The sequence below is a fragment of the Dermacentor variabilis genome, chromosome 9 (assembly GCF_050947875.1).
Source record: "Dermacentor variabilis isolate Ectoservices chromosome 9, ASM5094787v1, whole genome shotgun sequence".
NCBI classification, from domain to species: domain Eukaryota; kingdom Metazoa; phylum Arthropoda; class Arachnida; order Ixodida; family Ixodidae; genus Dermacentor; species Dermacentor variabilis.
In genome coordinates, this window is record NC_134576.1 from 99464561 (window position 1) to 99480369 (window position 15809).

Consider the following 15809-nt stretch of genomic DNA (forward strand, 5'->3'; position numbering starts at 1 on the left):
CTGTGCGTTCTTTGCCCTGGTGTCGAATGGTGCTCCCTATGCGAAGGGAGCGGCGTTGCGTGCATTCGTTGTGACGCAACAAATAAGCAGTAGGAATCACATAAATTCCCTTGTTGAACCCGCAGGTTCCGTGTACGGGTGTTCACAGTAATTATTAAAGATATGACTTCGACCGGGACTGCGTTATACAGGTAATTTCGTTGTAGAAAAGTTCGTTGTCGGCCTTCGGTTTGTTTCAGTCGTCTGTCCGCTTTAGTGAACGTTAGTAATGCAAGGCGAGTTACAGGAGAAAAAGATTTCACTGCAAGAAAGTTCATTCAGCGCTCATACGATTATGTTTTAGTTGGAACCATCGGTATTGCTCGGTCCATTACGTCACTGCCGGCGTCAACAGCAATGACTAGCTTACCCAGCTTCCGGGGTGCAGCGCCACAAACGTTTCTCGAAATACTCGATTGAGAGGAGAACCTTCAACAGGTTGTGTGCGACTGCCCCAGCTACAATGTATATAGACGATCCCTCTCAAGTGCACTATCTCGCTCTGATCAAATACCATTAACAGAGCATGCCATTTCAGAATGGCGGCCCCATAAATTATTACAGCAGAAGGCGACGAAGGCACTGCGGCAGTTTTTTTTTTAAGGACAGTAGACCTGCACGAGCCGCTGTATAGACTGAACAGGTGTTCATTGTGCTGAGCGTCATGCTGAGCTCTGATACTTTGCGGTGACCGCGACCGGCGGCGATTGTGTGCCTGTGCGCCATCTCTGTCTGCCTACTTTCTCATCGCTCTGCGCCTCTCTATCCGCAGTGTGGAGTAGCAAACCTGATTTTCACTTCTGGTTAGCCTCGCTGCATTTCCCCATGCTTCTGCCTCGCTGTTTCCTCAAGATCACCGTGCAATTTTATCCCAGGAAAACATTTCGTGAGAAATTCCAAGAGAGAGAAGCTGGGGAATGGCGAAAGGGGTATGAGTAATTAAAGAAAAGGAGAAGAAATAAATAAATAAACAAAGAAATATAATTAAATAAGATAAATTAAATTCTGGGGTTTTACGTGTCACAACCACGATTTGATTATAGGTACGCGGTAGAGGGCGGCTCCGGAATAACTTGTACCACCTGGGGTTCTTTAACGTGCCCCTGAATATGAGTACACGGATGCTCTCGCATTTCGCCTGCATCGAAATGCGGCCGCGGAGGCCGGGATTCGATCCCGCGACTTCGTGTCTAGCAGCGGGACGCCAAAGGCGCTAAGCAACCACGGCGGGTCGCCGTTGTCACATAGTCACAAAAAACGTCGCTGTCACAAACAGTGTCGCACGGTTTGTCGCTCGACATGGTCTCACTTAAAAGCGACGCAACTTCGCTTTCCTAGTCGCTTGTGTAGGCCAGCGTATGAGTTTTTTTTTTGTTTTTGTTTTCATTCGCGAGAGCGGCCGATTGTTTAGCTCGCCGAAAGTGCGGCAGGGGGCGCTGGCACTTCGTTGGTTATGAAACGGAGGCACTCGCAACGAAATGCGATATTACTTCGCTGCGCTTCCAGAAGTCACTGGGTAGAGCTGCCGGACATTCCGACTAGATACATGCGCACCTTTGAAAATCTAATTCCAAGCCATAGGCGGGATATAAGAGGGTCGAGCGACATTGTTTCTGAAGAAAAAAAAAGGAAACTACAAAAACGATGAAAAAAAAAACAAGGATCCTAACTTAAAGTTTCGGTTTCCACCCGGCCTTTCAAAAATAAAACAGAAATGGAGAACGCTTAAGCTACGCCTTTATGAGTGGAACGCGACAGCATTCAACGGCCCCCGAGTGCTTCTCACGCTTCCCAGCTACTGGAACGCCTTTGCGGGCTGCGTGACAGTGCCCACAGAAATGGTTCGTGTGTACGTGCGTGTGTGTGCTTAGGTTTTTTTTTCCCTTTTTTATCCTTCTTTCTTTCTCATCTATTGCATCCCCTTGCCCCTCCCCCAGTACAGGGTAGCCAACCGAAGATAATTTCTGGTAAACCTCCCTGTCTTTCCTTTGCCTTTCTCTCTCTCTCTCTCCCGGCTACTGGAGCGTATGTAAACGTAATGTTTACCACGAAACGCTGGCCGCGAACGCTGTGCACGAATTCTAGAAACGCGGACTCTTGAGTGGTCCGCGATGCGACGGAGGCGAGCGCCAGCTGGAGGTGTTGCATGAAACCGGGCGCGCCGCTCCGTGGCCCCCGAGACACCCGCGCGCCGGTGCGCGCAAATGGCGGACGCCGCGGCTGGTTTGTGAATGGTTGAAACGATGGAAAAGGGGTTTCCTTTAGTTTTAGCGGAACAGAATTATGTTTTCTCGTATAGTCAAATTACAATACGAGAGCTATCAAGCCTATAGGTTGTGTGTAAGTCATAGTTCATGATTTTTCCACGTATTTTAGGTTGGGCAATTCAATTAGTTCAGTAAGTTTCTTGCGTCACATGGAGGGCCTCGGTATGGGTGATTTGAAGATATTTTCACCAAATGGATGTCAGACGCCGACGGCAGTTTATCTACATCGGAGACGCACACTTCTCACGCCATGCCGCCTAGAGCGTCATGGACTCCGTCGAAAGCCCACGTCTTCGATGTTGTCCCTACGGGAAATGGTCCCGAGACCGTCGTCGACGCGACGGCCTCAATAGTTAGCCTCTCTGAGGTCTACTGCGTTCAGCACATGGGAGGCCTCAACTTCCAAGTCACCGTCAAGAGCATGGCTTACATTACTCTAGTCGTCGATGCTGGCTGCCTCATCATCGGTGGCGAGCGTTGTCCTGTCGTTCCCGTCGGCTCGCAGGTAACCAATGAAACCTGCCTCTTTTTGCCGTCCTTCGTTCCGAACGAAGTCCTCGTCCAGGCAATACCACCATACGGCAAGGCTCTGCCTGTCAGCGCTGGTCTTATGAACGGACGACGTGGCGTGCTCACGGGCACACGCTTCGTGCGTATGGAAATGAGTACCACAACCCCGGTCCCAAATTATCTGCGAGTCTCTGGTCATCGTTTGACTACCGCGGCTTGCAACGCGTGTGTCGTCGGTGCGGCTTCAGCGACCACTATACCGTGCACAGTGCACCGCAGCGTCCTGTGGCCGTTGTGGTGTCCGTGGCCACGAAAGCGACGGATGTGACCGTCCTTGTCGGCGTTGCGGGGATAGTCACCCTACGGTCGCGTGCCCTGTGCGGCGTTCATACTCAGACGCTGCTACTGGAGCCTTTCCCCCATTACCGCCGCCGTCAACTGCGGTTGCGACTGCGCGTGACGCCGTAACCAAAGAAATTGCACTGACACCGCATGAACCAGCGTCAACAAATGAAAAAGAAGAAGCATGCAGCTCGGGAAGTCACAACGCGCCATGTTCGCCGGCCTCCTCTACTGAAAAAGAAGACCGTGACGTGGCGGATCGCAACACGCCATGTTCGCTGGCCTTCCAAGCAGCGAAGGACACGCATGCTGTGGCCGAAAGTGCCTTCACTTCGGCTGCTACCATCACTCCTCCTGATCGCACCAAAGTTTTAAACGCAGATAATACACCTGACCCTGCGATCACTACAGTCGATATACCCACGAAATCTGCTGTGGCTTCATCCGTTTCAATTGCATCTCCTACAACGGCGCAACCATTACATCTGAATGAGCCCCCAGCTGCCGAAGTTGTCGGCGACGATGAAATCAATCCCGCCGCCCTACCGCTACCGACATCATCCTCATCAGAAAACAGCTTCAGCCTCGGAGTTGATAGCAGCGTTGGACTCTCGCCAAGCCTGGATGAACTCGACATAGAAATGGCGGCCCCACGAGACGTAATGTGCGCTCATGCGTCAGCCTCTGGCTCGGACGGCGGCCTGGATCGCCGTGCCGAGTTACAGCGGCCCAAAAAACCTCGGCCTTCTCCGAGAGGGTCGAAGATGTGATGCGTGCACTGCTTAACCCTTGGACTTGTTCCCGGGGCGCCGATTTGAACAACACGACCAGGTCAGTTTGGTGATACATTTAATTAAATATAGCTGACACCCTGAAGATTATTTCATTAAATGCACAAGGGTTCCGAAGACCGGTAAAACAAGCCGAAATTGTCAGCGTGGCCCGCGCAATAAATTGTGACATACTGTGTTTACAATAAACAAATTTTTTCACCATTGGACATGTCCTTACTTTCGAACGCACTTTTAACCTAGACTGTTTCTTCTCCTTCGCCACATCACGATCTAGCGGAGTTGGTATTATTATTTTCAACAGAGCTCTCGTGGCGTTCATCAAGAGTGCCCTCTATCCCCAGTACTCTTTGTGCTCAGCCTTGAACCATTTCTGCGCTCAATAGTGAGAGACCCTTACGTATGCGGTCACCCACTGCCTGGTAGCGGTGTTGTGAAGGTGACAGCCTTCGCCGATGACATCACATTATATCTCGGGAATGAAGATAGCTTAACCCGTAGCCTTCGAATTTTCACTGAGTACGGAAATATTTCAGGTGCTGCGCTAAATTTTTCAAAATGTCGTTATTTATTCATTGGTTCACCACAGACACGCCTAAGTCCCCTTTCGCGTCTTCAAAAGAGCAATTCTCTTCGCATTTAAGGCCTTGACTACACCTCTAATGGCATATAAGACTCTGTGTGGCTCTCAATTCTTGAAGATGCAAGGCGAAATATTGAAGATGTTCAAGGGTAGGATTTACCCCTATCAGAAAGAAGGTACTTAGCGAAGCCTGTGTTTTGCGGCCGAGTGTGGTACGTTTGTCACGTCGTACAGCCACCATTACGGGTTACTACGTCCTTGCAGTCCCTTCTTGGTGCCTTCTTCTGGTCGGGCCGTACAGAACTGGTCTGTAGCGCGGCGCTTGGGCAACCACGCTCTCGCGGTGGGTTCGCCTTCCCATCCGTGTCTGTCCGCTGCCGGTTGCTTGCTCTGCGATTTCTGCTCCGTCTGTTACAGCATGATCAGTGTCCAGCGCATGAACTCGCTTGCTATTTCCTTGGCACGAAAATTCGCTACATGTTACTGGGCGTACACTTAAATTACGGACCACAAGTGTTAAACGCACTTACATTTTACTGTATGGCCGTGGCATTTTATCGCCACATACAACAGGTATGTCCTGATGTAGACGTTTTCCAAAACCGTGTCAGCCTTACTGATTCCTCTAGTTCCCCCAGCGCGCCTCGCACGTTCCGATAATGTCTCGTGGGATGCGATAACGGCGTCATTTCTGCCTGGCCACCTACGCGACTACATGTGGCGTCTAGGGTGGCAAGTGCTTCCAACTCGCGACAGGCTTGAGCGGTGGGGCGTTGTCCCATCTTCGCTGTGTCCCAATTGCCCCCCTTCAAGAATCCAATAAACATGTACTGCTGCAATGCGTCGTTGCCAGGATATTTTGGAGGGCCGTGCATACTGGTTTTCGTGGCCTTGGAGTTAACCGCTTTATTACATCTGGTCGCTGCTCACGTGGCCGCTTCGCCCGACTTTTAATTGCTGCGGGGGCGTTTTGTCTGTGGCGTAACCGGTGCGAAGCTGTTGCCGCGGGACGTCGTCACCGCGCTCTGTTTCCACTTATGGGGAGGCTCTACTCTGAGCTACTGTCGTTTCTGTCGGAGGAGTTGTTCTTCCTTGGAGAAGAAGAGTTCCTTCGACAGTGGTCTTGTCGTTTCCTGTCGGTGGCTGATGGACGCGTATGGCTGAATTTTCGTCCAGCCTGGTTCTTGTAGCCAGACCATCAGAAGTATTCATTTAATGCACATAGAATACAGGTGCCCGTGATTTCTGTGTGTGTGTCCTCTCGTATACATGATCATTTCTGTATATACACATCTCGTGCACATCACTTCAAAATTGTGTAAAGTGTTCTATCACATCATCATTGTACATAACCATTGTGTACACTGTATATATTGAAAATCATTTTGTACATGTGGCATTTAGTTTATGTGTAACTGTGCCTTTCCGTGGGTATATGTGTTTATATGTTGGTGCGTGAGGACTCGGACATTACTTACGTTGAAAACGTGCTGTGTTTCGTTTCTTACATGCTATCGTCCCGGTAGAATTGTGCCGTGATTATGACTCAGTGTTCGTATCGTCTCTTGTCGAAATAAACTTTTTCTAAACACAGGCTTCTAAACGCTGTCGCGTTAAAATGCAAAATGCGCCGCATAATAGCAGTGCTGGCAATACAGCTCTGCGCATGCGCGCATACCTTTATTTTCTTACTTTATTAGACTGCGAGATGCTGGCACTAGTCATATGACCCCTGCTTGAAAATTTAGTACACAGACTGCGGAAAGAAGAAACACACACGCTGTAGCAGAACTTTTGTAAGAGTTACCTTCAGCTACGAAATTTCTGTAACTTCGCTCTTTATTGCAACGTTAGACCATACTTTCCTCCAGCTGCTGCGAGGTGACTCAAACCCTGCACGGTTCGCCATGACGTCACGAGCATTATGCGAACAAAGCATATATATTTGAAAGTGCATCGAAGGCGCCGCTTGGCGTCATGGTATCGTTTTGTATTTTCAAAGCATTGTTTGCTATAGCAGCCGCAGTCAATCATTGTTTTCGCGAAGCATTGTTTGAGATGGTGAGCATCAGTGAATTCCGTGAGTTGCGTCACATTCCCTTTGTAAGTGCAGAGTTGCGAGGCGTCCCCGGACTGCCGCGTTTGCTCCTCTATATATGCGCAACTTTTTTGCGACGCCCGCGCACCCCTTAAGGTATCGGTATAAATCACTGGAAAGATACACTAAAGCGCATTGTCCGGCGACACTAAATGCGGGAAAAAGCTACGTTGTAACAATGGTAAAAGCACGCTGAATAAAACACCAGCACGGTCTGAAAGCGTTATATCAGGCAAATTTCTTCCAGATAGCCGTGCATATGTGTGCGTCTCTTGGCGAATAGCTTTGGTTTGGCTCTTTCGCCCGTTCTCGCTGTGGTAGGTGGCGGCACTTTCACTACCCGCACACAGGCGCCGACGCAAAGAGCCCGTGCAAGACGAACGCCTATATAGCACTATGTAGTACTATGCAATACTAATATATAGTACCATAATAGCGGGTGCTCTCGCGGTACCCTCTGCGCTGAAGCGCTCTGGAAGTACCGCCTTCCTCTTCTCACGCCGCCCTCTCCCCCTGTGGAGGCTTCGGGAGAGGGGGGACGTGTGGCGGGAGAGGAGGATGGCAGCCCCCCTACCGCGCGGCGCTCGCTCCGCAGGATACAACCCACATATGATAAATCGGCTTAGATACGTATAGCCACCTACATTGCAGCCACACATGTGCTAAGTAAGGCTCCGTTCTCTGCGGAATTACGCAATGCAACAACAAACGCTAGCTGAATATCCTGACTGCAGTGAATATGCGTGTTCAAGAGTCTAATTTCTTTAATAAAGCGAATTAATTTCTGGAACCTGTGGGACATTCGCTTACATTGACGATCATTGTGGATGGCTTCCACGTACCTTTCTTTCTATGTAGTTATCCCAATTATTTATCGTTTCTTTTTTTCGTCTTTGAGGATTTTGCAGCATCAACATCGAAGGCGAGTGACGGCATGTATAGTATTTTGAGCCCGTACCCGCACTTATTAAGCCTTCCCACGATTTCGAATCGTCTTCGCGCAGATTCGACGCACGACTAGATGTCCGTGGTTACGCATCGTAAGCGGCCAACCCTGACAAACAGCTTGACAAATATGAAGCGCACTGAGATGGAGCACGTCTGCTACAACTGCTCGCATTCGCACGAGAAATGCGGCAGTCGTCACTCTGTTTAGTTATTATCTGCTCCTCGTTATTATTACAATACGTTGCGGCTAATAACATATTGTGCAGCACCGATTCCCATAGAGCGGCTCTGACAGTGTTATCACGTACAATGCCAGATTGATAGACTCTACCGGACGATGTTTGTGTGCTGTGCTATGTGCTCTCTCTCTCTCTCCCCCTTCCCCATCTTTCATCGCACCCATCCCTCCCCCATGTGTAGGGTAGCAAGCCGGTTACGCTAAACTGGTTAACCTCCCTGCCTTTCCTTCTCTACTTTTTCCTTCCTTCCGTCCTGAGAACGCAACAGCAGAAAAAAGTGCGACATGTTGTTACATGGTCTTTCTTTTTTCTCTGTTAAGGCGAGAAACTAAACAAACCAAGCGAAACAGGGAAAAGGTTAAATGAAAAAAAAAAAAAAAAGGAAAGAGACCGAGCGGCAAGCGAAAGAGCGCAAATGTGCTAGTTTGACGTCCTTGCTTAGCTAAACGTAATTGTTGTACGCGGCTTTGATTGATCTGTTTACGTACGCCGGCAGTTCTTTTGTCCCGTTCTCGCGTAACTGGAACTGAACAGTGATGCCAGCCAGCGGCGCCGAGGCCACGACTCCGCGGGTGATCTGGCTGTGCGGTCGTCATTTCGGGCGAGCGGCGGCCGCATTTGCTTGACTTGTTTGTCGCAGCCGCTGTTTGTGAAGCTGATCGAGGCTGCTTCTCGATGCCGACGCGTGAATATGTGCGGCGAGCGGGGAACGACGTCACTCTGCGGCCGAGTTTCGCGGCACGCTGTGCGATTTGCAAACTCTCGTTTCGTTGCAATATCAACTATGCGGAACGATCGAGGCGAGCATCGCGGCTGTCGCCGCCGCCGTCGTGCTGTCCTGGTATCGACGGCTCATGCGCGCGCGCGGCCCGCTCGTGGAGGGTTGGAAGGCGAGCAGTGCTTTTGATTGCTACGACGGCGAAGCCAAGTGGACGCGTGCCGTTTTGCTTCGGTTAATCCGCTCTGCCGGAGCTAGCGCGACGTCCTGGCTTCCGCTGCTGGCGCGAGCGTTTCGTGGACACACGTTCTGATGAGTGTGCCATTCCCACAGTGCTGCAATACGGGACGGATAGCTTGGCATCATGCTAAATCTGCCTGATATTTTCATTGTGCGCCGACAAAAGCAAACGGTTTCCGGTTTGGGTCTCATCAGGCGTGCCCGAAAGAGAGAGAGAGAGACAAAGAAAAGACAAAGCGGTTTACCAGATATTACCTCCGGTTGGCTACCCTGTACCGGGGAGGGGGAAAGGGATGCGATAGGTGAGAGAGATAAAAACAATGAAAAAAAAAGTACCCACACACACATACACACGATACAGAACTGTTTCTGTGAGCATTGTCACGCAGTCTGTGAAGGTGCTCCTAGTGTTAGTGTCACCGTCCCACACACAGTGTACAGTGGCAACTTGTCACAAAGTCCGGTGGCTTTTAAATGACGCCGCAGTGCCTTCATAGCGGCTCGCGCTGATGTTCGCGTAGGCCCGCTTCCAAGGATGTTGTTTCCCGTTATTGGGCACTCGTCCAGTTGCTCTAGGGTGGCTGAGAGGGCTGCTCTTAGCGGGTTTGAAGCTGCGCGTTTGTTTCGCTGCACCTGCAGAAGTCACAAAGTGGGCTGTTGGCCATTCCGATAAGAAAGGAGTACCCCCCCCCCCCCCCCATTTGAATGCGCTACTCCAAGCCAGGCGTGCCCGAGGTGCGAGGTGTATGCGTCGAGGTTCGATGCCGGTAACGCGCGTTGCCGGCGTTCTTCATCACACAAGAGAGAGAGAGAGAGATTAGAATACAGGAAGGCAGGGATGTTAACCAGTTAATAGTCTGTTTGGCTACCCTACACTGGGAGATGGGAGAAGGGGAAGAGAAAGAAGGGAGAGAGAAGGTTTCATCACACAAGCGTTGTGAGGCGCCTGGCCCCTGCTGTGGCGCTGTTCTTGCTCTATAACTAGCAGTTGTGTCGCTATATGTCCCTTACGTGTATTTTTAGAATTCGAAGTGAGTAGGCCCGAGCGCAAAGTTGTAAAGTTTGCTGTTGTTTTCAATGCTTCGCCTTGGAGCGAAACTAACTTTTTTTTTTTTTTTTGTTTAGAGTGAATGCCCCTCTTGCGATCCCTCCGGGCCTTCGCTGACCGTTGTTGCTGCTCCTGTTCCCCAGCCCAATAAATTACAAAAAAAAGGTATGCATATCCAACTTATACGTTGGAATCTGTGAAACACAAAGATTTCTATGCAATGCGCACCAATTTCCTTTATCTTCATGCTTGCCTTGATTTGCATGGAAATGGTGTGAAGAGGATCTCGCGCATTCTCGCACTTATGACCGACACTGCGCTGATGAACACGTGGCGGCCAGTGTGTGAATTTGGCAAGAGGATTGCAATCAGCCTAAATGACAGCTGGAACAGCGTTCCCCTTGAATGGACATACATACATCACGGAATGACACCTGTGATCGGTAAACGGACATGTACAGCATTTACTCGCTACCGTTGTTTGCGCCAGTGTAGCTGAGAAACGGGTAGACAGATACACCTGCACAGCTTCGCTGTTGTCTTGTCAAAAGCAAAAGCAGCTGCGCCGATAGCGACGACAGAAGCATGTAACATTCTCTTCATTTGAGCAACTGTGCAAGTGTATACCATAGTTCTTGCTCGGTTTCAATGCATCCAGTTCACTGAACGAATTCGAGGTCACTTTTTACAGCGAAGCTGTACATGACTAGGGTCCCTGGACTTCGTCTCCGCACCCAAAAACTGAACCAATCCGCGGCAGCGGCGGCTCCGGCCATGGGGCGGGGGAAGCAGAAAAAGAACCAGAGAGCTGACCTTCGTGCGTAGGGTTCGCCGCAAACGTTTCCCGGTAAAAATTACTTGTTGAATAAGCTGCACTTACTGGGAAGCGTCCACTGTAGCAAACGAAGCAGCGAGTGACGTAACCACGCTTTCGTATGTAAAAGAACCCGCCTAGCAACTGATTTTCACTTGTATTCTGATAGCGCTATGCAAAGGCCACGCATAGCTAGGACTCCCGAAGGGCAGTGTGAACACGATGACCGGCGACAGGAACAGCAACATTAATGTGCACAACGGCGTCGTGCTGAGGCTCGGCAAGACCCAGTTCAAGGCTACGACACATTCGTCTATCGGATCAGGCGATACCACAGCTTTTCTGGCCAACCACCTTCACAGCTTGGGTTAGAGTTCACCTTCTTTTTTTTAATGCGATTGTCATTCTTAGGAAACTTCACAGGCTTTTCGGTATCTACGGATCTAACCTCTTTCTTATCAACTTGGGTCACTGGGGAGTCCGTGGTCTAATGGTTAGAGCATCGGACCGACGGGCTGACGGAACCGGGCTCGAAACCAACCGCTGGACATATTTCGATGCGATTAGCATTCTGTGGAAACTTCACCAGGTTTGAGAATGTATGTTTGTCTGCATGTAACCTATTTCACGCCGACCCGAGTTTATGGGTATGTGCCACTGTTCAATGAACCTCCTTGACGCCAACTTGTATCGATAGTTGTATGCCCCTGGATATGTGCAGTTCTTCAATGACAAAAAAAAGAAAACCCTTTGAAGGGGTCATGAACCACTCATCGGGATTGTTGAAAAAAAACACCATCAGCGGACAACGCACGCTCCCGTAAACATCTCAGCCAAATTTTCCAGTCGTGCACCACGCGTGGAGCTCGCAAGCGGAGAGCGAAGTCACCTTTTTTTTTTTGTTTCTCAAACGCTATCTTTTCAACAGAAGCCCTCTCCCTCACTGTTTTCCGGCTGCTAAATTTTGTCATATCGCAGACTCCCATACGCGGCTACTACTGGACAATCGCTGACATCAGTCAAGAACGGCGTTTGGATCAGTGAGCTTCTTCCTACTGTTACCCAGTATTTTTGTTGACGCGTTCTAATAGACAAGCTGAAGTAAGCGGAAATCTGCGTTTAGAACTTCGATAAGAATTACGTAGTTCCGGAAGTACGACTATAGCCTACTATCGCCGATTGTTGTTAACTAACGCTCGGCTGCACCAGCCCGCGCAGGCATAAAACTTAAACCAGACTGCTTATCAATATCGTAGGCGTCGGGTCTTACTAATTTTTAGTAGTTTTGAACACTCCACTATTCTCTAACAGTGCGAAATTTCAGGTGAGACCAGACGTACGCTTGCAAGCGCATGCGCGCTGCTGGCCACTCCTGGCTATACGCCTTGGCGGACTTCGCTTCGTATTGAGCTATCGCGCAAAATGCGCAATTTGGATGTGGCTACTGTCCGTCAGTCGAGCTGGTGTAAGACAAAGGTGGTGCGCACCAAATGGTACGGCCAGACTGGAGCACATGAGCGCGAGCACGCACTCTAGCCCTGTGGTTTACGTAGTTAGCCACTACCGTGGCATGTAGGTGTGTCTGCATAAAGGCTTTACGTCTGCAGCGTAGCGTAAATACCACGGCCGCCGCGTGGTGCCGCGACGAGCGCGCTCGCTGAGGACAACAGCGTGCTCTGATTGGTATCTATGGGCGACGTGACCCAAGGCCTGAGCGCCAACATTTGACGATTTGACGAACAGGTCGTCCGCTCCCCGAGTTGCACAGCCTCGAGATGTGTCGCCATTACGGTCGAAGTTCGTTACATTAGGAATGCTTTCAATGCGAGTCCAGAGTTGGGCATCCATCGCTTAGCCTATGTGCTCAAAGTTCGTCCAACCCGAGAGAGAGAGAGAGAGATATGAAGAGGGAAGGCAGGGAGGCTAACCAGATATTAGTCTTCGGTTCTCTACCTCACATTGGGGTTGGGAGATAGGGTTTATAAAGAGGACAGAGAGGAAAGAGTTTAAAAATGCACACACAAAGACACACACGCGAAGGGCGTGGTTGTGTGGTAGTCGTAGATGTAAGTGCAAAAGCAAATGTGCTAGTGCTACTCATGCCACTCGGTGCGAAGACAGCCGCGCGTAGCTGGTATCTACCACACTGTGGCACATCAAAGGGGTGAGACACCGCGAACTCAATCGTAAGCCGAGGCATAGCCTCTAGTTAGGCGCGTCGTAGGCGCCAAAATCGGAAGTGGCGGCGTGTATGTCAACATTCAAAATCAAATTTGAACTGCGCGCCACGTGTGACGTTCAGTCGGTGGAGCGTTGTGGACGCGTCCCCACTCCGCCGTAGCCTTCGCGGTGCAAAGCACTGGAGAAGGACCGGGAGCACCGAGGAGGGTTTCACAGGCGATCTCTGATTGCCAATAACTTCGCTCCTACTATGCGCATTGAAATATTTTTTTTTTTTTTGCAGCACAGTATTTCTGAAATGGTATGTTTTAACGTCAAATGCGTTTCTCGACTTCGATAAGAAGTGGTTCAGGGTCCCTTTAAAATATATATCCGGTGCTGCACGGAATCGAACCCGCTTCATAGATATATGTTGAGTCCCGCGCCATGCGCGGGCTTCATGATGGCACCGCTAGATGGCGCAGCGTGTCCAGAGGGAAGCGCGACAGCGGAGCCCAACTGCAGTGCGCGCCTCATACATGACGCGGTTCTGTGGTGGCAATATGGAGTTTCGCTGCATTGCTTCAATGCTAATCGCAATAACGCCGACAGTCATCCTGAAATTGTTTATGCCGGAATGCTTCTCAGTTCGCTCGCGTTCAGGTTCCGCCTACTCGATCTACAAGAAGTGCCGGAACGTACGTATGTGGACTTTCTTCCACAAACGCGGCAGCGCATGGGTGACCGCTGCACTTTCGCCTCTTGTTTTCGTCAAGGTGAATCCTTGAAGGCGCGAAGTAGGCTGCTGCTTTACATATATCTCTACAAGGCTGGCAAAACAAGACGACCTTTTCGATAGCGTTCGCTTGCTGCACTTTGCGTTCTGCCGTCTTGTTTACACGTGCAACGTAGGCGTTTCGAGTGTAAATTCCTTCTGCATTTGACTTCTGGCGACGACTTCCCGCGTTTTTAGCAATCTTTCTGCCCGCAGCGATTCGAAACCTACAAAACATGAAACATTATTTGAAATGCCAGGCGCACTCGAGCAAGACATGGATCAATAAGGTCGCAAAAAGAAAAAGATGCCCGCGTGCAGCCTTCATGGTAGCTTTTGCCAATTAATGACCCTCTTTAGTGACACCATGCATATGTATATTTTTCATCGGAAGAAGCCAGCGAAGAAGCACTTTAGATCAGCGGCTTTGTAGTACACGCGTATTGTAAATGGATTCTGCGGAAGCCCGCAAGGTAAAGGAAGGTTAGATCAAGGAAAAGTTGTCCCCCAGTGGACTGCAGCATGAAGCTATAAGGGAAATCCAATACGGGCTTCAGAGACAAAGCTTCGCAATTGAAGTAAAGTTTATCCTGGTTCGGGGATCGAACCTGATGCCAACGATTTTTCGGGCCGGTCGCTCTACGATCTCAGCTAACCAGAAGGCTAGCAGTTCGCACAGCGACGTCGATATTAACCAACTCAAAGCAGAGAAAGAGAGATCATGCTAAATCGGTTCCGCAGAAGAACGCAACGTGGTACGTGTAAGACATCACACTGCGTTACTCCAAAAGAAAGCAGAAAGATTGGCGCAAGTTTTTGGCGTGAACCTGTGGCTGATCAGGCCCTGCACTAAGGTATATCAACAAACAGAGCCGCTCATCGCTCATCTTATGACCAGTGTTTTCGTTATAGTTAACTTTTCATCAACTCCAATTTATCTCGGACTGCGTTGGCCGGGGCGTTATGCTTCGAGGTTGGAATAACTTCACGTTTACTGCATTTGCACAGCAGTATGAGAAATGTTGATGTTTTGTCTTAAGTAACACTCAGCGTTATTATGCATGCGACAGCAAGTCCTGCTATGAGCCATCAAATAGAGAGAGAAAGAGAGAGAGATAAACTTCATTCGTTAATGACTCTTAATCGGAGTCGTCGCTGTCGGAGTACACTTGAGTCCCAGGTCTTGGTGGTGAAGTCCATTCGTCTGGACCTACTGATGCATTTGATGTGGGCTACCAGCAGTGGCAATACTGTAAGACGCATCTCTTAACAGTGTCCAGTGCGACAACGTAGACCTTCTCATGAATCCTTGCATGTGGTAAAAGGTACAGTTGCGCAACAAATAAGCACACGATATTCGGTCAACGCGGTGCCGACGTAAGTGCTCCTAACATCGCGCAGTCCACTTTGTCAAGTCTGGCCAAAGAAATCCCTGGTTGGCCACGACCCACGTGGTCCAAGGTCGGGCCGCGCAACTTGCTCCTACTGGAAAATCATGGAGGACAGGAAAGTTTTACTCACAGCCAAGCTGCAGAAATCCAGCGGCGCCTGGCAAACCGTCCGGGCGAACATGAAAGAAAGCAAACCGAGGACAAAGTTAATGGTGCTCCAAACACTAAGAGCATTCACTCCGTCACATCAACGCACGGCAAGAAGCCCTAGTATGTTATGCGGAAAAGCTTGCACAACAGCGTAAGGCCTCCGCTTACACCAAGCCCGAAAAATCTCAGCGCTAGGCTTTGTATGAGAGCACGTGATTTGTCGCTTGCCAGGGAATTTTATTAACGCTTGTGGCCTTTCGATGCAGTTGGCCTATGGCAAGTGTCAGACATCTGAGTGATATGCCCTTTGTTTGTTTGTCAATAAAACTGAGAATGCCGGTGCTTTGCGGCAGCGGCCATGGCCGTACTGAACGGCAGGTACTGATACTGCCGTTCCGATTTTGTTTGTATAGGTCTGTTCCGCAGCCGATCATTCTGTGCTTGTTTCACGACGAAACTTTTTTTTTCTTTCTTTCCTTCTTAAGTAGGTGCTCTTCTGTTTGCGCTTTCTAATGCACAGAAGAAAATGCCTCCGAAAGCTTCTTTTCGACATGTTGTACGTTCACATGCTTTCCTGCTGGCCTTCGGTTGTGGGCTTAAGCTGCAAAAGGGTTTGGATCTGGTATCTTTAGTTTCCCGTATGGCCACATGATAGCTCATCTTTCTCTTCTCTCTGTTAAATTTGCTTGGTAAATT

At 49.7% G+C, this 15809-nt stretch overlaps 1 protein-coding gene across 3 annotated transcripts in view; it reads right to left on the reverse strand.

Annotated features, from left to right (window-relative positions):
• LOC142557180 (uncharacterized) overlaps positions 1–15809 on the reverse strand; it is a 434150-nt gene that overhangs the window by 166988 nt on the left and 251353 nt on the right. For all 3 annotated transcript variants that reach the window (XM_075668850.1, XM_075668851.1, XM_075668852.1), the window contains one exon: positions 15094–15120. The gene's annotated coding sequence lies outside the window, so the exon portion shown is untranslated. The remainder of the gene's footprint in view (positions 1–15093; positions 15121–15809) is intronic.